Source organism: Lemur catta, chromosome 22, assembly GCF_020740605.2.
Source record: "Lemur catta isolate mLemCat1 chromosome 22, mLemCat1.pri, whole genome shotgun sequence".
NCBI lineage: Eukaryota > Metazoa > Chordata > Mammalia > Primates > Lemuridae > Lemur > Lemur catta.
The window spans coordinates 7,860,054-7,887,716 of record NC_059149.1 but is presented as its reverse complement, the minus strand read 5'-3'; the positions used below and the strand labels follow the sequence as shown (position 1 = coordinate 7,887,716).

Genomic DNA, 27,663 nt, shown 5'->3' with positions numbered 1-27,663 from the left:
GCATGTGTACCCCTCAAATTTATACCAAAAAAGAGTCAAAGGATGAAAAGATATATCAGGAAAATATTGGATAAAAGCATATATGTTATGTTATATAATAGTTATATTAATTAATGTAGTAGTTATATTGATAGTTATATGAATAATTATACTTAAGAATAAGACTTAAAGGCAAAAATACAGATTCTTTTCACAATATATTGATAAAAATTTCAATGCATCAGAAAGATGTAAACATTATAAACTTGCTTATAGCTAATAACATGGCTATAAAATATATAAAATAAAATTTAATAAAATTATAAGTAAAACCTTACTATTATAGTGAGATACTGGTACACAGTTCTCTTAATAACTAGTATATCAAGCAGACAAATTAACAGTAAAGACATACAAGTTTTTTTACTCAGCAGCCAATAAATGGTAATATCTAAGATTTAAAAGGCCCAAGAAAATGCTAGATATAATACACACACATGGAAGCTTATAGACAACAATCAGATAATATATATATTTTTCTGACATATATAAAATGTTTATAGAAATTGACACACATTAGGCCATAAAACAATTGTTTAAATATAAAGTATAATGCCACTTAGATTGCATTATCTGACCACAATGCAATTAAATGATGGATTTGATGAGTATGTCAACGATATTACTGTTACTGAGATGGATAAGTCTACTGTGATTATATAGGATAATGCTCTTTTTCTAGTAAATACACAGGAATATTTAAGAGTAAAGCTTCTTGATGCAATTTACTACTTTCTTTCATATGGAGAGAGCACAAATGATAACAAGATGCAATGTTAACAATAAATGTGGGTAAAGAGAATAGAGGTGTTGTTTGTATTATTCTTAATCTTACAACTTTTCTTAAAGTTTGAAATTATTTCTAAGTAAAATGTTTAAAGAGTGAAGATAAGTAAAGATAATTTCATATGAAGAAAAGTTAAAGAGAATTCAATAGTCTGAAGAGAACTATCAGAAACAGACCTGTAAGAAGGAATGAAGAGGTTTGGAAATGGGAATTATATGTAGAAAAATGAAATATGTTTTTCCTTTGCTTAATTTCTTTAAAAAACAATTGAGTACTCAATTAAAACAATTAATTTTACAGCTTATAACACATGGAGAAGGAAAATATATTACAAAAATTCACAATGGCTGATTGGGGTTAAATGAAATTTTAATGTTTTATAGCCCCTATATTATATATAAAGTGGTATAACATTAATTCTACTTCATGGTAAATTGAGAGTACTAATTGCAACCACTAAAGAAAAACCACTCACTGGGTTGGATGTCTGGAAAAAAGAGAGCAAATAAAAAGTCAATATAAAAGATAAAAATAAGTCCTAAAAATAACGCAATAATGCAAGGGTAGAAAAATATGAACAAAGGAACAAATAATTGATAGGGAAAAAGAACAGTAATAACAAAGTAGTAATTAACCTGCATATACAGTTATCCATACTTTTGGTAAACACAAATCAAATAAATGTTCGATTGAAAAGGGAAGGATTAACCTGCTGAGAGAGAGAGAGAGAGAGAGAGAGAGAGAGAGAGAGAAGACCCTAAATATGCTTTTACCAGTGTCATATTTAAAACTAAAGATACATAGCTTGAAAATATAAGGAAGGAGGCTACTACTCATAGGATATTATAACAAACTCTCTATGGTTGTTTTTGCATGATGGCTTTTTCATTGAAAATGCTTCCATTGTTATTGAAATGGTAAGAAGGTACATATTTAATAGTTAAGTGGGGAGAGGCAAGGAGGCTCTCTGGATTTAATTTTAGCAACCTCCTGGGGGTAGCTGTGGCAAAGCACAACACCAATGCTTATGATCCTAGTTTTAGGCCAAATATTCCTCATGTGATAACAACAGTAATAAAATCTAAATGCCCCTAGAGGGAATTTGCTGGTAAAATACATTAAATTACATGAAACAGATGCTATAAAAACTTTGCAATTAAATAGACATGGTATATTTCTTGAGAATGAGGGAAAACATTATAAAATGGTTTATAAAATAGGATACATACAACAAAGGTTTACGGATATATACATATATCTATATATGTGTATATATATATATCTCTAAAAAACAGGAATTGTGCATATAATTTATCTAAACGTAATAACATTTTTTCTTTATTGTTTTGTTGATCTATACTTTCCTGTTACTATTTTTGTAAAAATTATTCAATGACACAAGTATTTCCTTTTATGAACAAAATCTAGAACATGACAATCATTAAGAGACTTTATGTAAAAATATCAGTGATAATGAACAAAACTGTTTAACTTACTGTCAATAAGGCTTTACTAAAATTGAGTGTATCAACAAAAATTTCCACAGAAAAATGAATGTTCTTATGAATGATTCTTCCCATCTTTAAAATACAGAACTTCCACCAGAGAACCCAACCAATTATGAATCATATAGTAACTTTGTTAAATGTAATATTTAATGACAAAGATCTCCAGTTGATTAATAAATGAAATAACTAGTTTGTAAGTGGAAACATATTTAGGAAAAGAGTTCCACCAAGATTTGAGGTGGATCAGAATTATCTGCCTCAAGATATCATCCAGTAGATTACAGTGTACTAGAACTCTTCCCCACAAAGTTATACATTATTGCTAGTCTTCTATACTGATTTGGTAATTAATACATAAATATTGTTCCCCCTATGTCAATGGAAAGGCATTTGGCAACATTTCTTAATGACCTGTTTTACTGAGACATACATTTTGAACAGAGTAAAATATGCCTGCATTGAAAACAATAGAAACTTCTTTTTTATTTTTCCCTAAATTTAAACATATAACAAAGATATAATCATGAAATATATCAATAACACATACCAAACCTTTATCCATAATGACTTGTATTTCCAGAGTTCTTTTCAATAATGCAACATGTGAATGTTTCTGTGAGAGAGTACATAAAAATAAAAACATTTTCAAAATTTATACCTTGTAATTTTCATGTGCTATATATTTACATATGCTAAATATACACATACACAGAGGTAAGGTAGATATGGTTATATACAGACACAGATATAGACACGCAGAAATAGCTACAGCTATGGCAATCGATGTGAATATAGATAATAGGAAAATAAGGGGACATATTCTACTTAGTAAATAAGTAGGTGAGAGTCCAAATAAAAATTTTAAGAACAAATCATATGCTTTTATTTTATATTCTTGATGATTACAATCCTCAAAAATGTCACTGAAATAACGAGAATTCCTCGTTTCCTCCCTCTCAAAATTTTCTGTGTTCCCTGGAGGATACCACCCTCACCTTTAAGCTAAACAAACTTCTATAAACTTTACCTCAAATGTTTCATCTATTTTCTCACTAGTTTTGCACTTTTACTTTTTAATATTAACTTTATTGAGCTTTATATTCCACAAAATGTACCCATTTTTAAGTATACAGTTATATGAGTTGCAACTAATATATACATTCATTTCACCATTTCCACAACTGAGATAATGAATGTTTCCAATGCCTTCTTCCATGTCAACAAACCACATGGCTCAAGACAACTAATCACCTGCATTCTCTCACTATAGGTTAGAATAACCTATTCTGGAACTTCATATATATGGAATCATATGGCATGTGCTCTTTTATATATGACTTCTTTCACTTAGTGTTCACCCATGCTGTGATTATTAGTAGTACATTAGTTTTTATTGCTAAGTAGTGCAATAAAACTCAATTTTAGAGATATATAACAAGTTGTTTTTGCATTCAATCTGATGGTCATTTGGATTATTTACACATTTTAGCAATGATAAATAAAGGTGCTCTGAATGCCTATGTACAGGTCTTTGGGCAGTTATATGTTTTCATTTTCTTGGTAAATACTTAGAATACCTGAGTCATATGGTAACTGTGGGTATGCAAAAATCATACAAAAGGGTCAAATTTCTTTCGAAAGTGGTTTGATCATTTGCATTTCAACAAGTATAAAGGATTTTACACAGGCTCCCCCCAGTGGCCAGAAAAGCAACTTCTGAGTTCTTCTGAGGCTTGGCAAAGCCTTTCAGGCTTCCACAACCTAGCCATGAACTGCCTTGCTCCTCCCCCATCTCAGTGGTGGTGGAGATCAAGAAATCCCTTAGAAGGTACAAGGTTTCTCCTAAAGCTTGGGGAACTCAAGTACTTCACTTGGGAGACCAGTGTCTACCATGGACACAAACAAACATCATGGCTGCTGGCTCTATCACACAAACATGAACCAATGACAGGGAGGAAAATGATATAGCTCATCATAGCATCTTCCAACTCAAGCAAACAGGGTGTGGCTGATTCACACTCACTCACAAGTACAACTCACCATCACTGAGAGTAAGCTGGGGGCCCTAACTCAGTACACACTGTTAGGAAGAGGTGAAGATAGCAGGTCAGAAATAACCACAGAGATCACCACACCTGCTAGAAACACCCCATAGACAACCCAGGACCAGCACTCCTCTCCCTGGCATGCTCAGGGATTAATCTTTGGGGACCCAGAGACAGGCCCATAAGCCAGGGCTAGCACATTCAGGTCTTGACCTAGAGGCCAGATGAGAAGCAGCAATAGAGTCCACACCAACATTTCAGAGTAGAAAATGGAATTCTGGCCCATTCTTATTTTGCTTTTTCTTTATATATGAATATATTTTGTTTTTAATGGATATGCTATCAAACAGTATTTATATTTTAAAATAACAGGAAAATCATTTAATAATAATTAAAATGTTCATTATTCTCTTAATTGCAAAAAATTTCCAAGAAGCATATATGAGCATACAATTTTTTAAAGAAATTTCAGAATATTACGAAGGTACAAATGTTTTGTTATGTGAATTACTTTTGTACAGTTTGAGTCAAAGTTACAAGTGTGTCTTTCACCCAGATAGCGTGCATTGTATCTGTTTGGTGTGAATTTACCCATCTACTCCTCCCCGATCACCTACTTAATTTCCATTGAATTTTACTACCATAGACACACAAGAATGTTGACCACTTACTTCCAATTTAAAAGTGAGTAAATGTGGTATTTGTTCTTCCATTCTTGTGATACTGCACTTAGGAGGATGGTCTCCAGTTTCATTCAGAGTGTTACAAAGGTATTAGTTTATCATTTGTTTATGATTGAGTAATACTTCATTGTATACATATACCTCATTTTATTAATACATTCATGTATTGATGGGCACTTATGTTATTTCCATATCTTTGCAATTGTGAATTGTGCTGCTATAAACATTTGAGTGCAGGTGTCTTTTTCATAGAATGTCTTTTTTCCCTTTGGGTAAATACACAATAGTGGGACTGCTGGAAGGGTAGGTCTACTTTTTGTTCTTTTGGTATCTATGGAGATTACTGTCCATAGAAGTTGAACTAGTTTTCAATCCCACCATCAGTATATAAATGTTCTTTTCTCTCTGCATCCCCACCAGCACCTGTTGTTTAGGGACTTTCTAATAAAAACCATATTCACTGGAGTTAGGTGATATTTCATTGTGGTTTTGATTTGCATGTCTCTGGTTATTATAGATGTTGAGCATTTTTTCATATGTTCATTGGCCATTAATCTATCTTCTTTTGTAAATCTTCTGTTGATGCCTTTTGCCCACTTTTTAATGTGATTGTTTGAGTGTTTTCTTGCTGATTTGCTTGCACTTTGTAGATTCTGGTGATCTGCCCTTTATTGGATGTATAAAATGCAACCATTTCCTCCCATTCTGTAGGTTGTCTATTTGCTCTATTGATTGTTTCCTTGGCCATGCAGAAGCTTTTTAATTTAATCAAGTCCCATTTATTTTTGTTGTTGCTGTGATTGCCTTTGGGGTCTTCTTCATCAATGTTTGCCTAGGCCAATACCTTTAAGAATTTTAGCAGTCTCATCTTACAAAATTTGTTAGAGTTTCATGCCTTAGGTTAACCAGAAAACATCTCGAATGGCTGAAGCAACCTTAAGCAAAATAAACAATCAGGAGGCATCACTTTACCAGACTTCAAGATATACTGCAAGGCTATATGAACCAAAACAGCATGGTACTGGCACAAGAACAGACATAGACTGATGAATCAGATCAGAGAACCCAGATACAAAACGATGCTCATATTGCTATCTGATTTTTGACAAAGCAGGCAAAAACATACAATGGGGAAAAGAATCCCTATTCAGTAAAAGGTGCTGGGAAAATTGGATAGCCACATGTAGAAGAGTGCAACAGGATCCACATTTATCACCATTTACAAAAATTGGTCATATCATTTTATGTTAAAAAATCTACACATTTATAAATTGACATTTATTACTAGGCATATGAAAACAAATTGGAAAAATACTCAAAAATTCTAAGAGAACCATTTCTAGATGATGAGGTTTGGGACCATTTATAGTGTATATTCCCTTATATTTTGTGCTTTCAAGTTTTTCATCAAAATAATACTTCCTCACAAAAAATGTACTGGCAAAGAAAATGCTTACAATGTAATAGGCATCAAATTTAGAACTCTTATTAGTAAAAATTATATTATGTATATATGCATAAAAATTAGGGAGATGTGAGAATTTTGATGATTTTATTATATGTTTGTGTCTATTACATATTACAAATATATAAATAAACATAAAATATACTTAGTCTTCAACATAAGTTTAAATTTGTTCCCCAAATGTAACATATTTCAAATTTCAAAGTCAATAAATTTTATCAAAAATTACATAAATGAAGATCTCATAAAAAAGACTACTTACTCCTGATTTCACAGAAATTCTATAAGAATGATGTACATATGGAGTCACATGGTATTTTTCTTTTACGGTAGAATAATCCATTTTGTTATTTGTTATTTGATAAAGTATATGCTCATTTGTAGCTGTAGATTCCAAAGGTTCAATTCCATAACTGATATTTTCAAAGTGCAATAATCCTCTAAACGTTGAAATACAAAAAAAGAATTAAAACAATTAATATAGATTTCCCACTAGAAATATAAATCAATTGGTAAATAAAAACATTTTATATAAATTTGATGTTTGTCTTTGTAGTCAAATATGTAAAAATCATCCCATTTTAGTTGGATTACCTTTCCTTTTTTAATAATCATGGAAGTAGTAATAATATTCTGCTTTGTAGGAACAGAAAAATATATAAATGCATGTTACATATCTATTTTTAAGAGGAACATGAAAAATTTTATAAAATTATTTTTACTCTTAAAAGTTATGGTTTTATTATCCTGTAACACATAATCTAATTTTCTAATTTTAAAAAATTATATATATATATTTTTTGATGCTGCTCTCTTTTCTTTTTTCTTTTTTTTATTGATACATAATAATTGTACATATTCATGGATTACATGTTACATCTTGAAACAAGCACACAAAATACAATGATCAAATCAGGGTAACTGGGACAAGATTCATCTGAAACATTCATCATTGCTTTATATTGGGAGCATTTGAAAACTTCTAGCTATTCTGAAACACAGTAAACTATCATCAACTATAGTTGCCCCATTGTACCACTGAACATCAGAACTTCTTCCTTCTATATATTTTAAATTGGCACAAAAATTGTTATTGGTACAATATATTGTTTTAAAATATGTATAACACTGTGGAATGACTAAATTGAGGTAAGTAACATATGCATTACCTCACTTAAAAATCTTTTTCCCTCCTGTGGTGAGAACACTTAAAATCTACTCTCTTAGCATTTTCAAGAATTAAATGGATTAACAGTAGTCACCATGCTGTACAATAGATCTCTTAAACTTATTCCTCTTATCTAACTAAGATCTTGAATCTTTTGACCATCATTTTCTCCCACCCCAGCACCCAAAACAACCATTTTACTCTATTTCTAGTAGTTCAACTTTATTAGAGCTGTGAGATTGTGCTATATTTGCTTTTCTATGCCTTGCTTCACATAAAATAATGTCCTTGTGGTTGACCCATGTTGTTGCAAATGACAGGACTTCCATTTTTTAAAGACAGAATCTTGCTGTGTCTCTCAGTCTTGAGTGCAGTGCTATCATCATAGCTCTTTGCAACCACAAAGTCTTAGGGTCAAGTAATTTCCTGCATCAGCCTCCTGAGTAGCCAGGACTATGGATGTGTGCCACCACATTAGGCTAATGTTTCTGTATTTTGTAGACTCTGGGTCTTGCTCTTGCTCAGGTTGGTCTTGAATGACTGGCCTCAAGCAATCCTCTCACCTCAGCCTCCCAAAGTGTGAGGATTACAGGTGTGAGCCACTGTGCCTGGCCAGGATTTCCATTTTCTTGAGCTGAATAGTATTCCATTCTTATATATACCACATGTTCTTTATCCATGCACCCACTGAAGAACATTTAGGTTGATTCCATATTTTAGTATTGTGTATAATGGTGCAATAAACATGGGAGTGCAGATATCTCTTCCATGTACGAATTTCATTTCCTTTGGATATATACCCAGGAGAAGATCTGCTGGATCATATGGTAATACGGTATTTAGTTTTTTGAGGAACTTCCATAGTGTTTTCCATAATGTCTGTACTAATTGATATTCTGAAAAACAGTATACAAAGGGTTTCCTTTTCTCTACATTCTCTCTAATACTTGCTATCTACCACCATCATGATAACTGTTGTTTTAACATGTCTGAGGTGATATGGTTTGAAAATATTTCTCTTGTTTCACAACTTGTCCTGTCATTGTGTTGATTGTTTCATTTGCTTTGTAGAAGACTTTAGGTCTCATATAAACCCATTAGTCTATGTTTTTCCTGTGCTTTTGAGTTTATATCCCAAAAAATTATTACTCAGATCAGCGTGATGGCTATGATAACTTCTAGTTGTTTTAAAGTTACAGGTCTTACATTTAAGTCTTCACTCCATTTTGAGTTGGCTTTTGTATAGAATGTGAGATAGGGGTCCAGTTTCATTCTTCCCTACCTGGATATCTAGTTGTCTCAATACCATTTAATTAAGAGACTGTCCTTTTACCTTTGTGTGTTCTTGGCACCTTTGTGGAAAATCAACTGACCCAAAAGTTTGGATTTATTTCTGGGCTCTTTATTCTGTTCCCTTGATCTAAATGTGTTTCTTTATACCATGCTGTTTTGTTTTGTTCCCTATAGCTTTGTAGTATATTTTGAAGGGAGGTAGAGCGGTGCTTCCAGCTTGCTTCATATTGCTCAAGATTGCTGTCAATATTAATAATTTTTTGTAGTTTCATACAAATATTTAAATTTTTTCTATTTATGTGCAAAATGCCATTGGGATTTTGATAAAAATTACGTTGAATCTGTAGATCTTTTTTTCAGTATATATGTTGAAATAATAAGTTTTCTATGAACATGGGATCTTTTAGAGTCAGCTCTCCATATCTGGGGGTTGTACATCCACAGGTACAATCAATTTTGGATAAAAAATACTAAGAAAAATGCAAAGAAAAATAAAAAAATAAAACTAAGATACATTTAGAAAAATACAGTATAACATTTACTTACATAAAATTCCTGTGATATTTAGTAATCTAGAGATGATTTAAATTATACTGAGGTTATGCATACGTACACACAAATATTATGCCATTTTGCATAAGAAGCTTAACCAACTACCAATTTTTGTATCTGTCAAGAGTCCTGGAACCAATCACCCTGGAATACCAAGGAATAACTATATTTGTATTTTCTCATTTTTTAATCAATATTTTATAGTTTTTAGTGTACATGTCTTTCACTTTCTCAGTTAAATTTATTCCTTAAGTATTTTATTTTTTGGTAGCTATTGCAAATGAGAGTTTTCTTGATTTTTTTTGTTCATATAGATTGTTGTTCTATAGAAATGCTACTGATTTTTAATGTTGATTTTATATTCTGCAACTCTACTGAATTTATTAGTTCTAACAGTTTTTTGATGGAATTTTAGGGGTTTCTATATATAAAATCATGTAACCTACAAACAGGGACAATCTAACTTCTAACGAATTTGGATGCTTCTTTTGTCTTCTTCTTCCTAGTTGCTATGGCAATGACTTCAAGTACTAGGTTGAATAGAAATAGCATCTTTTTCTTTTCCCTGACCTTAGAGGAAAAGCTTCCAATTTGTCAGCACTTAGTACGACGTTAGGTGTAGGTTTGCCATGCATGGCATTTGTTGTGTTAAGACACATTCATTTTATACCTATTTGTAAAGAATTTTTGTCATAACAAGATGTTGAATATTGTCAGATGATTTTCCTACATTAAGATGATCATATGACTTTTTTCCTTCATTTTGTTGCTGTGGTACATAACATTTATTGATTTGCATATATTGAACCATCTTTGTATCCCAGAGATAAATCTCACTTGAGCATGGTGAAAGATTATTATAGTCTATTTTCATATTTGGTTTGCTCATATTTTCTTGAGAATTTTTGCATCTATATTCATTAAGGGTACTGCTTAGTAATTTTATTTTCTTGTAGTATCCTCATACACCTTTGAAATCAAGGTATTGGTAGCCTTGTGAAAAATCAAAATTTTATACCTTTTATGTGTTACGACACTTAGGAATAGTTCTGGTTCATGTGTGTGTAAGAAATGTGAATACTGTTCATGCTAGTGGATACTTTTTCTTCATAAATATTATGATTGCAAGATAGAGATGGGATAGAGATGAAGAGAAGTGATGAGAGAAAGAGGAATAAGAAAATAAAATGTGTGTAAAGAAACATAGTCAATGTCTGTATTTCTTTCTTTTCACTTTACCCTTCAAAAAGTTTCTGAAAATTAAGGAATCACATACAATTTTCAAACACGGAAGCACTGGAAAATACTATTACCTGAGTCCAGAACAGATGCTTAACATCACAGCTGATTTTAAAACCTCTGCAGCATATCCTTGATAAAAGCAATAATCCTAAAAAGAATGCAGAAATACACATTCACAAGTGATGTATTTAAGCCTTATTTCCTAGATATCATCAAATATTCAGATTAAGCAATAATCATAATACTGTACATTAGACATTCCATTTCCATTGTATCTATATGAAACTTCTTCCCCTCAACTCTCTTCTTTATATGCATAAGCATGACTATCACCTTCCCTGAAGTAATTCCTGATACGATTCTACATTTCTAAAAATTTGCTTTTTTTTAAATTTCAGCATATTACGGGGGTAAAAAAGTTTACGTTATGTATATTGCCCTTGCCCCCCCCCTTCCCTGAATCAGAGCTTCAAGTGTGTCCATCCCCTAGATGGTGTGCATCACTCTTATCTGATAATTTTCTGAACTGCATTTCTTATTTTTTAGCCATATTTCCTGAATGTTTAGTCTTTAACTGATAGCTATGTAATTTGGAGCACTCATTTCAGTGCAAGTGTGAACATTTCTCTTATTTTTTGTTACCTCAAATACCTTGATATTTCCTCAGCTTGATTTCTCTTTGAGATCTCACCACAGAGATATTGATCTTCATTAGTTCAAACTCTCCTCCTCACTGACTTTCACAGTGTTATTCTTTCCTAGGTTCTCCCCTAAAATTCTCTTTCAGTGAATTCCATTTCTCTTCACTTCCCTTTAAATCTAGTGATCCCTAAAATCAATCATGTTCCTTTGTTCATCCTTCTGTATGAAAATTATTCTTTGCATTCACTCCTATGAATTTGTCTATATGTTATCAGTTTTCAAACATAAATTTCCATCAATGACCATTCACTTTTTCTCAAAACTAGGCATAACCTCCAGCCCCTCCCACTGAATGTAGCAGTTCATATCTACCCTGAGTGGCAGTCAGCAGATCCTAAGTGCCCAACTTATTCCTTATCCAACACACATTTTCAGTGATGTGTCTGATCCACAAGTGCTATCAGGTCCAGCTAACTCCATATGGGGAGATATACGCTCCACTTCACGCCAAGCAACAGCGGCAGCCACATTATCTACATTGGTTCCAGTAGGCCCTGTAGCTACAAGCTTCACAAAAAGGTAGAAATGTAAATTAGAACCACAATGAGATATAATCTCACACTAATCAGATTGGCTATTACTAAAAAGACAAAAAATAACCAGTGTTGGTGAGGATGCAGAGAAAAGGGAACACTTACACAGTATTGGTAGGAACCTCTATGGAAAACTATGGAGATTTCTCACAAAACTAAAAATAGAACTACCATACAATCCAGCAATCCAACTACTGGGTATCTACCCAAAGGAAAAGAAATTATTATATCAAAAGTATAGCTGCACTTCTGTGTTTATCACAGCACTACTCACAATATCAAACACATTGAATAAACCTAAATGTCCATAAATGGATGATTGCATAAAAAATGTGGCATAGCTACACAATGGAATACTATTCAGCCATTAAAAATGAAATCATGTCTTGTGCAGCAACATGGAAGAAACTAGAGTCCATTATCATAAGTGAAATAATTCAGAATAAAGAAAATACCCCATGTTCTTACTTAGTAGTGAGAGTGAAATAATGTGTACAGATGGACATAAAGTGTGGAATGATAGACACTGGAGATTCAGAAGGGCATGGCGCGGGAGAGGGGTGAATGATGACAAATTACTTTATGGATACAGTGTACATTTAATTGGATGATAGAAACACTAAAAGCCTAGACTTTACCATTATGCAATACATTCATGTAACAAAATCATAATTGTACCCCTTAAATTTACACATATTAAATAAATTAAAAATTAAAAGCAGAGGGAATCCATTTCCCAACCATATACCCAAGGGTAGAGACCAATCCAGAATTGGCAGCTTGTGTTCTTCCATTCATTGTTAGAAGATGATTCTGATAAGTTGTTCCCCATTTCCCCCCCAAATCAAAGCAGAAAAATGGGGACCAGAAAGGAGCTTGGCTCACCTAGAGACGCCAATAAAGATAGAGTGAAGCACACTAACATCCAGTATCTGGGGAACAGCCAGGAGAAATGCTCTTCGACCCATGCATCCTTCATCATTTACCCCCTCCTAGTAATACCAGAAGTACCTTCTACCTAGACAGTCAGTACTAGCTGGATCTCTAGCAGAACCAAAAGGATATTGTACAGCAGAATAATATGGCAAGACCTAAGAAAGATAGACTGTCATTGGAATGACAGATCATGCTAAACTTAAACATAATCTAGGTGAATGCATTCTACAATAGAAAATTTATTTAAGATCAGAAGTCTCTTTGAAAAAATATCAAGGATAAAAGGAAAATCAGATATATATCACAAATCAGAAAAATCACAAGAATGAGAAAATTCAATCAACTGATGCCAATATTGAGATAAGTTAACATCTTGGAACTATCAAAGATTTGAAAGCAGCCACAATAAAACACAGTCAACGAACAATTAAAAATTGTCTTGAAACAAATGAAAGAACCAAAAGTTTAAGCAAAAAACAAACAAACAAACAAAACAACAAAAAACAAACAAAAAAAAAAACAAAGAATCTGCAAAAAAGAATAAGAAAAAATAGAATAACACAAAAACACCCTAGATAAGTTCAATGGTAGAGTGGGGATGACCAAAGCTAGAATCCATGATTTTCAGGAGAAACAAAAATAATTTACTCTATTTGCAAAATAGAAAAAAATGGGCAAGAAATAATTCATAGAGCCTCACAAACATGGAACAACTACAAAAGATCTGAAATGTACTTCAGAATCTTAGAAGGAGAAGAGAAAGGATGTGACAGTGGACAAGTGTTCAAAGAAACAATGGTGGCTATTCTTGTCAGCAAAATGGTAGAGTGTGAAGCCCTGGGCCCTCCTTCCACCACAAATACTACAAATTCAGCAATAATTCATGTTAAAAATTCCATTTGATGGAAATCAGAAACTAGTTGAAAGGCTCCTAAACCCTGGCAGAATGAAAAACCAGACTCTCTGAAACAAGTAGGCAGATTCATGACACTTTCTCACTGGAAACTCTGCACTAGAACAGTGCCATATGATCTGGAAGATGCCCCTAGCTTCTAGCATCACCTACAGAAAGGAAGGGGTTGGTTTCCATATCTATCACCCCAAATTTTATGAGGAAACTGTCCGAAGAACTAACATCGGTCTCATTGGTCCTGGAGCTCTTATCTTTCTGGCACATTCTAGCTGTCTAGAGGTGGCTGGAGGTAGCAGCTTGGACTGGTAAATTCTGTTGATACCTCTGCCCAGCACAGAGCAAGTGGACAAAACCACGGCTGCCTGCTTCTCACTGTTGATGCAAGAGTTCATAGAGGTTCCCAAAATTTCTGGCTGGGATGTTTGGTGTTTGGTGGGAAATTTTGCTGTATGAGTCCAATCAGGGAAGACTTGATGAATTATCTGCTTTGTCTAATGCACAGACATCAACTCAGAGAGTCAAGGAAAATGATGATTCCAGAAAAAATATTCCAAGCAAGATAGCACAATAAATCTCCAGAAACCAACCCTAAAGAAATGGAGTTATATTATTTACCTAACAGAGAATTAAAAAGAAACTTCTCATAAAAATGCTCACTGAGGTAAAGAGAACAGTGCATGAACAAAGTGATAATTTTCTCAAAATTGCACAAATGGAAAAAAATATATATACCAGAGGGAAATTATGGAGCTAAAGAATGCGATGACTGAAGTGAAAAATTTACAAAAAGAGTTTGCCAGCAGATTAGATTAAACAGAATAAAGAGTGGTGTATTTGACTATAGTCATTGGAAATAATTCACTTGGAGGATCAAAAAGAAAAAGAAATGAAAAACAATGATGAAAGCTTAAGAAACTTATAAAATACTACCAAGTGGATTCATAAGCACATGACACACTCAGAAGGAGAAGTAATAAAAGACCAGAAAGCCTATTCAAACAAATAATGGCTGGAAACCAAATCTGGGAGAGTAAATTGACATCCAGATTCAAGAAATCCAAAGAACATCAAGTAAAGATTAACCCAAAGAAATTGACACCTGGAGAGGTGCTAGATGGTATACAAGAGACACCACCAGCCATAGCTTCTCTGCGAGAAGTAGAAATTTTAGATGAAAGAGAATAAAACAAACAAACAAACATAGATCAAATGAGGGTCAGAAAGAATCGTACCTGAACCTACAGAAGACTCCACAGGAAGAAATTATGGAGCGAAACTGGAAGGAGAAAGGCATCTGTGAGGATTAAGCCCTGAGACCAGAAAGAAGGGTAGGTGGAGACCAGCAAGAAATGTAGGTGAAGTGGTTAAAATTCCCCTCCCTTGCATCTTAGACTGTTGGTGGGCTTCCGAGCTGCTGGAGAGACCTGCTGATACCAGCCCATAGACTGTTACTGCCAGTGAGCAAAGAGCTTCTTGTGGATCAGGCACCAGGCTCCCAGCTCCCCTAGGGCACCTCCCACTCCATAGCCCCGGGTTGAACAGCAGGTGCCATATTGCATCTCTTACCACCAGGCACCTTTGTCCTCCCTTGGGGAGCCTCAACCCATAAGGTTCTATCTTGTTCATCCCCACACAGACATTTCCTAACTCTGGCACAGTCTGCAGAAGTCATAGGGGTCCAGTGGTTCCTGTGTGACTCCAGAGTCCAGTTAGTCTGGGCAGACTGCCTCCCAGCAAGACGGTTGGAGATGACCAGTGTGAAGACCTTCCTCCACCTAGAACTTTATTCTCCCCTTCCATACCCCCACCCACAGCTGCCAAGAGAGACCGTTTAGTCACCACACGGAGGCATCCACAGGGAATGGGGTCCTGTAGTGGACTAAAGTTTGCTAGGACTATGAGTTCCCTACCCACTGGACCTTCCTGGTGCTGCTTGCCTCATGGCTCCAGCAGAGTGGGGCCAACACCAAGGCAAAGGGACATTGAACCAGCTTGGGCACCACCCATGGGTGACTTGGAACTAGCATTCTTCCCCCTGGCATGGACAGGGATTGATCTCTAGGGCCTCGAGAATGGACCCACAGGCCAGATCCGATACACCCAGGTCTCAATCACATTGCCCAGGGCACAGAGGGGATATTTGTGAATTAGTCTTATGAAGTTTTGTGCCCGTAGGGGAAGATCAGGGGTGAGAGTACAGAGTGGGTCCTAGCTACTGTGCACTCATAGGACAACCCTCCTTCCATCAGAGGGTGGCACTCCCAGCTCAGGCCAGAATCCTGGGTAGGGACCCTCCCAGCCCACATCACAGTCATGGGAGAGCTTAGCTGGCTTGAGGTCCCACCTGGTGGCTGAGGCCCAATACAAACTGCAGAATAGGGGAGGGTGGAAAAGAGCAAGACCTGCTGCAGACTGCCTGACTGAGGGTCTCAGAAAGCCCTGCCTCTACATGTAGACTTACTGGTTGAGTGGGGCCACTTGAACCCCTGATGGGCAGATTTGCATAGAGGTGGGGAACAGGCCATTGATCCCTGATAAAAGCATTTGTGGAGCTTGAGGGCAGGCTCACCCAACCCAGCCATGTCCAGATTTACCCCACCTGCCCCTGTGAAGGTGGAGAATGAGGACACATCTGGACCTCCAGGGCACCACACAACACCAGAGGCATTATGGTGCTTCTCCTGAGGAACTATGGTTAGTCACAGGACCCCCCCCCCCAAAATAATATTGCAGCTTGTTTCTCCAAGCAAGCACCACTTACTGACAGGGAGGTCAATTTGTACTCCCTTTTACTGCATTAACTGACTCATCATACAGGGTGTGGTCAATTCTCACAAGCAACACCTACTTCCTCAGAGACTAAACTGGGCATGCCATTATCTAAGCAAAAGAAAATCCAGAGAGAGAAAAAGATGGTGGAGTGGAGGTAACCTCCTGGATTCCTGCTCCCAGAGAGGGAGGCAAAGATTTCAGTCTGTTACACGTGAGTGGATCGCTCCCCCACAAGAACAGCATTGTGAATTGATGGAGAATCAGGGTAGGACACAAAAAATAGGAAAAAGAAAAGGTGAACATGAGATAAGATCTTGAAAATCTGGAGAATAAGAGACAATCAATAGAGAATAGAGTGAGGGATGGCTGTGCTCGCCTCGCCAGCAAGTGAGGTGGGATCAGTCCTACAAGAGAACGTCTTGCTTCCCCACTGGCCTCCACACCCACTTAGACAGGGATTGGCCTGAAGTCGGTGCAAAATCACTACAGATGTGGGGCTCTGTGGAGAGGAGACATTAGCGGGAACCATCTTGAACTCCCTGAGCTCTGTGCCAGGACTGCACTGGGTAGGGGAGGGACTGGTCTGGGCTACCACTGGAGGCAGTTATGAGACAGGTAAATTGCCTCTACCACTCAGTGGGCCTGGATCTACGGAGGTGAAAACTAATTAGAGGACTCTAACTTGGAAACCACTGTAGGCTATTAAGCCTGCTCAGGGATCAGAAAGAGTGAGAGCTCCTGCTGAACAGCCATGAGATTGTGGGAGGGTGACATAAAAGAGACAAGGGGGCATCCTGATGACATAGCCCCCGATCTCTGAACAATCATCCCCCGTGCTGGTGCTCTGAAGGCAGGCGGTCGCCATTTTCGGGGTCCACAGCCTGGCCATTGCAGTGTGATACGATGTCAGGCAGCTCCCTTCCTCCAGCCCAGGGACTCTTGCTATGAGCTGCGACCTTGTAAACCTATGGTCATTGGTCCCATTTTGATGTGTGAACTCTGAGTACTCCCCTAGCTGTGAGACTGGTGCTTGGGTCTTCTAGGCAAAGGGGCAGGGTAGACCATCACCTGTGGGATCTGCAGCTGCTGGGCCACTGGGTGAACAGTGGCTCCACCTCCTTCCCCTAGCCAGCATATTTCACGTGGAAAGTGGTAGACACCATCTCTAGAGAGGGAGAGATAAGAAAAAGCCACTTTCTCTCTGCAACCAGTGTGAATCTTGGCTGCAGATCAAAAGTGGTCAGCCCAGTGACTTAACTCATCAGATTTGATTTAGGTCAAATCAATACTCTGGGGCTGTAACCACCAGGAGCAGCCCCCCAAATGTGGTAGAAGAACCCGGAACAATACATAAGTGGCTCCCCCTAGTGATAAAGAAAGCAACACACCTAGGCTGTTAGGCAGCCTAGGAACAGAGCCTGCACAAGGCATGTTACTTTCCAAACGAAAGCTGAAAGTTGGGAAGCAACCATTGACCAAGATGGGAAGGGCTAAGCGAAAGAACTCTGGAAGTATAAAGAATCAAATGGAAAATACACCCCCAAAGAGAAACACCAGCTCTCTAGCAATGGACACTAACCAAATTCAGAACACTAAAATGTCAGAAGAAGAATTTTAAACCTGCATTGTAAGAAAACTGAATAATATGCAAGAAAAAATGGATAACCAACACAAAGAAGGCATAAGAAAAATCCAGGACTTGGAAGAAAAATTCACTAAAGGAATCGAAATATTAAAGAAAAATCAAACTGAACTCCTGGAAATGAAGACTTTATTAAGGGAACTACAAAACACAGTGGAAAGCCTCAAGAGCACGGGAGATCAAACAGAAGAAAGACTCTCCGAAATTGAAGATAACACCTTCTAATTAAATCAGTGAGTCACAGAGATAGAACAAAGAAATAAGAGAAAAGACCAGGGCCTGCAAGAAATGTGGGATTACATGAAGAATGTAAGAGTTATGGGCATTCCTGAGGGTGAAGAAGATAATATGCAAGGGTTGGATAAGCTATTTGAAGATATAATTGAGTAAATTTTCCAGGGCTTGCTAAAAATCTAGATATACAGGTATAAGAAGCTCAAAGGACCCCTGGGAGATTCATTGCAAATAGGGGTCATCAGACTGACCAAAATGTCCACTAAAGAGGCCCTTCTTTGAGCTGTATGGAAAAAGACATGAGTAACATACAAAGGAAAGCCTATCTGAATGATGCCATATTTCTCAACTGAAATCTTACAAGCAAGAAGAGACTGGGGCCCCATTTTCACTCTTCCAAAACAGAATAATGCCAAACCTAGAATCTTGTAACCAGAAAAGCTAAGTTTTATATACAAAGGAGAAATTAAGACATTGTCAGATAAACAAAGACTGAGAGAATTCACCAAGACAAGACCACCCCTCCAAGAAGTACTCAAAACAAAGTTGCACACGGACCAGCACAAGAAAGACCCACGAATGTAAAACTACTCAAATGATAAAGATCAAAGGCCAGATACCACAATGGTTCAAGAGAGAAAACATAGCAATGAAGTTCTACCCAACAGGATGAACAGAAATCTGCCCCACCTATCAGTTTTCTCAATAAATGTGGATGGCTTCAACTCCCTACTCAAGAGACATAGGCTGGCCAATGGATAAAAATATACAAGCCAGTATGTGCTGTCTCCAGGAAACTCATCTAACCTGCAAAGATGCATTTAGACTGAAAATAAAAGGGGGAAATTGATATTTCAAGCAAACAGAAGCTAAAAGAAGTCTGGCATGGTGGTTTTAGTTTCAGATAATTTAGTTTTTCAATCAATAAAAGTAATGAAAGACAAAGATGGTCACTATATACTGGTGAAGAGTACAATTCAACAAGAAGACATAACTACACTTAATATGCATGCACCCAACTTAGGTGCACTCAGATTCATAAAGCAAACCCTACTTGATCTAAATCAAATGATAAACAGCAACACCATCATGGCCGGAGACTTCAACACCCTGCTGACAGCACAGGACAGATCCTCAAAACAGAAAACAAACAAAGAAATAATGGACTTGAACAGAATGCCAGAACAAATGGGCCTGACTGACATTTACAGGACATTGTATCCAAAATCCACCGAATATACGTTCTTCTCATCAGTTCATGGAACATTCTCAAAGATTGACCGTATCCTATGACACAAAGCATGTCTTAAAAAATTAAAAAAAAAAAATAGAAATTACACCATGTATTTTCTTACATCACAGTGGAATAAATGTAGAAATTAACCCTAACAGAAATTCTCATTTCTACTTAAAGCCATGGAAGCTAAACAACCTTATCCTGAACAATTATTTTATGAATGAAGAAATCTAGATGGAAATCAAAAGATTCTTTGAACTAAATGACAAAGGAGACACAAGTTATCAAAATCTGGGGGACACAGCTAAAGCAGTCTTGAGAGGAAAGTTTATTTCCATAAATGTCTATATCCAAAAGACAGAAAGATCACAAATAGACAACCTAATGAAGCGACTCAAAGACCTGGAGAAAGAAGAACAGTCCAACCCCAAAACCAGCAGAAGAAGTGAAATTAATAAGATTAAATCAGAACTAAATGAAATGGACAACAGAAAAACCATATGGGAGATTAACAAAACAAAAAGTTGGTTCTTTGGAAAGATAAACAAAATTGACACACCTTTGGCTAGACTAAACAAGAGCAGAAAAGAAAAATCACTAATAAACTGCATCAGGAACATAAAAGGAGAAATCACAACTGATGCCACAGAGATACAAGATATCACCTACGAATTCTACAAAAGTCTTTACGCACACAACCTGGAAAATGTAGAGGAAATGGACAAATTTTTAGAAACACATAGCCTTCCCAGGCTGAACCAGGAAGAAATAGAATTCCTGAATAGACCAATATCAAGAACTGAAATCAAAACAGCAATAAAAAGCCTTCCCCAAAAGAAAAGCCCTGGTCCAGATGGGTTTACACCTGAATTTTACCACACCTACAAAGAAGAACTGGTGCCAATCCTACATAAACTATTCTCCAATATTGAGAAGGATGGAATTCTCCCCAACACATTTTACCAAGCCAACATAACATTGATACCAAAACCAGGAAAGGATGCAACAACAACAACAAAAAAACTACAGACCAATATCTCTTATGAATATAGGTGCAAAAATTCTCAATAAAATCCTAGCAAATTGAATCCAAGTGCTTATCAAAAAAATAATCCATCATGACCAAGTGGGCTTCATCCCAGAGATGCAGGGATGGTTTAACATACATAAATCTGTAAATGTAATTCACCACATAAATAGAAGCAAAAATAAAGACCATATGATCCTCTCAATAGATGCAGAAAAAGCATTTGACAAAATTCAACACCATTTTATAATAAGAACGCTTAACAAAATAGGCATAGATGGGACCTATCTAAAAATGATACAAGCCATATATCACAAACCCACAGCCAACATCATACTGAATGGGGAAAAACTGAAGGCATTCCCACTTCGAACTGGAAGCAGACAAGGCTGCCCACTGTCCCCATTACTTTTCAACATAGTATTGGAAGTCCTTGCGAGAGCTATCAGGCAAGAGAGCAGAATCAAGGGAGTCCAAATAGGGAAAGAAGAGAGCAAACTCTCACTCTTTGCTGATGATATGATGTTATATCTGGAAAACCCCAAGGATTCAACGAAGAGACTCCTGGAATTGATCAATGAATTCAGTAAAGTCTCAGGATACAAAATCAATACACACAAATCAGAAGCATTCATATATGCCAATAACAGTCAAATGGAGAACCAAATTAAGGACTCAATAGCCTTCAAAATAGCAACAAAGAAACTAAAATACCTAGGAATATATTTAACTAAAGAGGTAAAGGACCTCTATAGAAAGAACTACGAAACACTGAGGAAGAGCATGCAATTGCAGAGCATGTAAATAGGTGGAAAACCATACCATGCTTGTGGATTGGAAGAATCAACATTGTTAAAATGTCTATACTACCCAAAGGGATCTACAGATTCAATGCAATCCCTATTAAATTACCAACATCAGTTTTCGCAGATTTAGAAAAAATAATTATACACTTTGTATGGAATAAGAGAAGACCCCATATAGCAAAAGCACTTTTAAGCAATAAAAACAAAATGGGAGCTATTAATTTGCCAGATTTCAAACTATGCTACAAGGCTGTGGTTCTTAAAACTGCTTGGTATTGGCACAAGTGCAGGGACACAGATCAGTGGAACAGAACAGAAAATCCAAATATAAAACCATCCTCATAGAGCCATCTAATCTTTGGCAAAGCAGAAAAAAACATACTCTGGGGACAAGAATCCTTATTCAATAAATGGTGCTGGGAAAATTGGATAGCCACATGTAGAAGACTGAAACAGGACCCACACCTTTCACCTCTCACAAAAATCAAATCACGGTGCATAACAGATTTAAACCTTAGCTGTGAAATGATTAGAATTGTAGAAGAGAATGTAGGAAAGACTCTTACAGACATTGGCCTAGGCAAAGAATTTATGAAGAAGATCCCTAAGGCAATCACAGAAACAACAAAAATAAATGAATGAGACCTGATTAAAAAGCTTCTGCACAGCCAAAGAAACAGTCACGAGAATAAACAGTCAACCTACAGAATGGGAAAAAAATCTTCACATACTACACATCAGATAAAGGACTGATATCAAGAATCTATTCAGAACTCAGGAAAATCAGTAAGAAAAAATCAAACAACCCTATTAAAAAGTGGGCAAATGACATGAATAGAAATGTTTCAAAAGAAAATATAAGAATGGCTAACAAACATATGAAAAAATGCTCAACATCTCTAATCATCAGGGAAATGCAAATCAAAACCATAATGAGATATCACTTAACTCCAGTGAGATTGGCCTTTATCAAAAAGTCCCAAAACAACGTATGTTGGCGTGGATGTGGAGAGACAGGAACACTCATACACTGCTGGTGGGACTGAAAACTAGCACACCCCTATGGAAAGCATTATGGAGATACCTTAAACAGATTCAAGTAGACCTACCATTCGATCCAGCAATCTCATTATTGGGCATCTACCCAGAGGAACAAAAGTCATTCTATAAAAAAGACACCTGTACCCGAATGTTTATAGCAGCACAATTCACAATTGCAAAGATGTGAAAACAACCCAAATGCCCATCATTTCATGAGTGGATTAGTAAATTGTGGTATATGGGTACCATGGAGGACTACTCAGCTATAAGAAATAATGGTGATATGGAGTCCCTTTTGTTCTCCTGGATAGAGTTGGAACCCATTCTATTAAGTGAAGTATCCCAAGAATGTAAAAACAAGCATCACATGTACTCACCAGCAAATTGTTTTCTCTGATCATCACCTAAGTGCACATTTGGGAATAACACCAATTGGGTATCGGACTCAGGTCGGGGGTGGGGAAAAGGCATGGCCATATAACTACATGATGAGTGTGTTGCACACTGTCTGGGGAATGGTCACGCTTGAATGTTCTGACTCAGGGGGGATGCGGGGTGAGGGGAGGGGATGGGGGTATAACTACATGATGAGTGCAATGCACACTGTCTGGGGGATGGACACGCTTGAAGTTCTGACTCGGGGGGATGGGCGGGACATGGGCAGTGTATGTGGCCTGAAATTTTGTACCCCCATGATGATAAGCTGAAATTTAAAAAAAAGAAAAAAAATTAAACATTTCTGATAAGCAAAATTGCTTACAAAAAGGGTAAAAGACACTGACATTTTTACCACTCAAAATCTTATAAAATCTTGCAAATATAGGTTAAACACTTCACTTAGAAACACAGAAAAGCCAAAATAGTCAAAGCAACCTTAAGCCAAAGTAATAAATCTGGAGGCATCACTTCACCAGACTTTAAACTATACTACAAGCCTATAGTAAGCAAAACAGCATGGTACTGGCACAAAACTAGAGACATAGTCCAATGGAACAGAGCAGAGAACCCAGATATAAAACCATTCACATACTGCCATCTGATCTTTGACAAAGTAGACAGCAATATACACTGGGAAAAAGGATTCTTATTCAATAAATGGTGCTGGGAAAATTGGATAGTCACATGCAGAAGATTGAAACGTATCCAATTTTCTCACCACTCACAAAAATCAACTCACGATGGATAACAGACTTAAACCTAAGGCACGAAACCTTAACAATTCTAGAAGAAAATGTTGGAAAAACTTTTCTAGATATTGGATTAGGCAAAGCATTTATGAAGCAGACACCAAGGGCAATCACAGCAACAACAAAAATAAATTTAAATGTAACTTGATTAAATTAAAAAGCTTCTGCTCAGTGAAGGAAACAGTCAACAGAGCAAATAGACAACCTACAGAATGGGAGAAAATATTTGCATGCTATACATCTGATAAAAGGATAATAACCAGAATCTGTAAATAACTCAAGAAAATCAGTAAGACAACATCAAACAACCACAGTAAAAATGGGAAAAAATACATGAAGAGAAGCTTTTCAAAAGAAGATAGACTAATGGCCAATAAACATATGAAAAAATGCTGAAGGTCACTAATTATCAGAGAAATTTAACTCAAAACCACAATGAGATATCACCTAACCCCAGTGAGAATGGCTTTTATCACAATGTCCCAAAACAATAGATGCTGGAGTGGATGTGGAGAGAAAGGAACACTTCTACACTGTTGGTGGGACTGCAACTAGGGCAACTTCTATGGAAAATAGTGTAGAGGTTCAACTGAAGGTAGACCTACCATTTGATCCAGCTATCCCACTACTGGGTATTTACCCAAAGGAAAAAAGGTCATTTTATAGAAAAGACATTTGCACTAGAATGTTTATTGCAGCACAATTGCAAAGATGTGGAATCAACCCAAATGCCCAACGATTCATGAGTAGATTAATAAAGGGTGGTATATGTATATCATGGAGTACTTCTTGGTCATAAAAAAAAAAGAATTAGTACTTTTTGCAACAATATGTATGGAACTTGAGACCATTCTCCTAAGTGAAATATCACAAGAATGGAAAAACAAACACCACATGTACTCACTATTAAATGGGAATTAACGAATCCGCACTCAAGTGCATAGATGGAGTAAAATTGAATGGAAATCATGCAGGTCAAGGGGGCAGGAGAGGATGGGTGAAATTATACCTAATGGGTACAGCATACGCTATCATGGTGATGGACACACTTACAACTTTGATTCAAGCAGTACAAAAGCAATCCATATAACGAAAACACTTGTACCCCCGTAATGTTCAGAAACAAAAAATAAATAAATATTCTTTTTGGATATGTGATTATTTAGCTCCGGTTTTCAAAAGTAGTTGTTCTCTTCAAAGTGCTTTCATAGCAATTGCCACATTATTTTTGGTTTTATGATTAGTTTTCCTTAAAACTTTGTAGAGTATAATGCATTCTTTTTCTTTGCAACAATAGTACCTTATCCACATTAAAAATTGGAAATCTACATATCAGAAATCAAAACGTACCTTTGTAAGTGAAGAATCTGAATACAATGATCCTGGTTTGTTGTATGAATACACCAGGAAATGAGGGTGTAAAAATGACCTAATTCAAGAAAAAAAATGGCATTTCATTATAATAATATGGTTAGTAAAAATAATTCTACAATAATCATATTAAACAAAATGTACTTTCAATTTCATGAGCCAAAAAATGCAAAAATTAAATGGAGTTATCTCTCCATTATCTATTAATAGAATGCTCTCTGACCGGATATTGTGTACATAGGAAATAATAATAACCAGTATAAATAGAAAGCCACTAGGCATGCTAGAGAGAATTCAATCAACTGACATACACAGATATACCTATCATAATAGCCAAGGTTTCCAGATTCTCACAGTAGTTTTCTTTCAGATTCAACCATCGATAAATCGGATGGCATAAATACCTTAGTTAATATTTACTAGTGAGTAGCAAATATTATATATATATACACATACATATAAAGATAAGTAAACATACACACATATATTAATAGATAAATGCAGCAAATTACATTGTTGTTTTAAGGTACTGAGAAAATTTGGGGGGATTTTTTAACCAGAGCATAACTTGATATATACACACACATATACATGTGTGTGAGTATGTGTGTGTTTGTGTATGTATATATATGCATGTATGTATGTGTGTGTGTGTATTTAGTTTTTCCATCAATTGGATTGCTCTGGTTGTTGTTTTAGGTTGCTGGTAAAATCAACCCCATAATTCTCAGCACCATAGAACAGCAATGAATGTCCTTCAGCAGTTTACTGAAAGCTGAACTGCGTGCTGGCTTCATTCTGGAACCTAGGAAAAGGCATGGCTCCTTCCTGAACATGCCTTTCTTCTAGCAGAAGGAGAAAAGAAATTGTAGAAGTACACAATAGTTCTTAACGTCTTTGGTCAGAAGAGGGATACTAGTGTTTTGCACAAATTCCATTAGCCAAACAATTTTTTGTAGAAAAATTTGGTATACATGTTGTGGGAAAGTTTAATATTACAGGGAAGACAGTCATCACTAAACAACAATCCACCATGATTACTTATGACAAGGAGACTGAAATTTTTCAAGGACTCCAAACACCAAGTGGCTATTTGAGAATTGAGACTAGAAGAGGGACTCAAGCACTTGCAGAGGACTTTCTTTCACCACTCTTTGAATCTGCTCTAATTTTTGCTCATTCCTGACAATGTTTCATTTTTCTCAATTCAAATATACCATAATACATACAATTATAATTTGTCAATTTATATTTAAGAAAATAATTTAAAAAAAGAAAAAAAAATCTGGAGAGCTTTCCAGGTATTGGTTCATTCCAGACAAATGAACTGATGCATTTATTAAAGAAAAAACTCTGAATTTGGGTGCATGTTCCTGGATAATGAAATCTGGTAGAAAGGCAGAGTCACATTTAGTAACAGTAAGCTTCCAAATGCAGGTGATAGAAGTGGGAATTAGCTTCGAAGAATTAGTTACCAGAGAAAAGGAATCATAACAAACTCACAGATATCACGACAAGCATAATTACGAGGATAACACTTTGGTTTGCAAGTTTACTTATGCTGGCCCTGTAAAGTATACTTTTTGTTTCCACATGAAACCACCAGGGTCTGGCTTTATCAGTAAAGTAATAAAATCACAAATGATCCTTCAAAGAAAACAACATCCCATGTAAGAAAAATAGACAATAAAAAGAAAGACGGCAAAACTTAAAAGCTAGTTCCTAATAAAGTAGCATTGATTGAAGATTATAATCATGTTTTCAATAAAAGTTAAGTGTTCAAAGAAGATCATTTCAAGTAAAAATGGACACTTTAAAATACATGACAGTTAAAATTAAATAATTTAACCAAAATGTCAAAGAGTATTTGGTTACTGATAACAGAACTAGTGGCCTAGCCAATGAAGAGTACAAATATTGTTACAGTGCACATCAAAAACAAAGACATGGAAACATACAGAAAAAATGGTGATATCAGGGGCAGAACCATAATGCCCTCGACAAAATCATAGATTTCTCATAGAATGAGAAAAAAATGGAGAGGGGGGGAAAAAGTAAAAGGAATGATAGAGAAAATTTTATCTTGTATGTAGAAATACATTCTCTTGAAAACTGAAAGGACTTATGTCAGGAAAGATTAAGTGAACACATCCATAATCACACACACACACACACACACACACACACACACACATTCTTGCATGCATATCAAAACCCCTATATAAGAAATCCATTTATTTATGATAGACTATATTGAATCACAAAACCTTGCAGAGAAGAAGTATGATTCACTAATACTACCGTTAGCCAAAAATCTCATTTAATTGTGAGAACAAAACAAACATTTGCAGATAGGCACAGATTAGGAAAGCACACCATCCATGCAGTCTACTGAAGAACATAATCTGAATGTATTCTAATTAAACAACACCTGGATCAGCATAAAACTTGCAACATAATTAAAAATAAACAGGAAGTGG

The 27,663-nt window shown here is 36.0% G+C and overlaps 1 long non-coding RNA gene across 1 annotated transcript; it reads right to left on the bottom strand.

Moving 5' to 3' along the window:
- Window positions 1–6,900: 6,900 nt before the first annotated feature.
- Window positions 6,901–25,216, bottom strand: LOC123626579. The gene is made up of 3 exons (XR_006730913.1): window positions 25,163–25,216; window positions 10,854–10,930; window positions 6,901–6,967 (listed from the first exon to the last, which is right to left on the bottom strand). It is a non-coding gene; the product is annotated as an uncharacterized LOC123626579 (long non-coding RNA).
- Window positions 25,217–27,663: the final 2,447 nt, after the last annotated feature.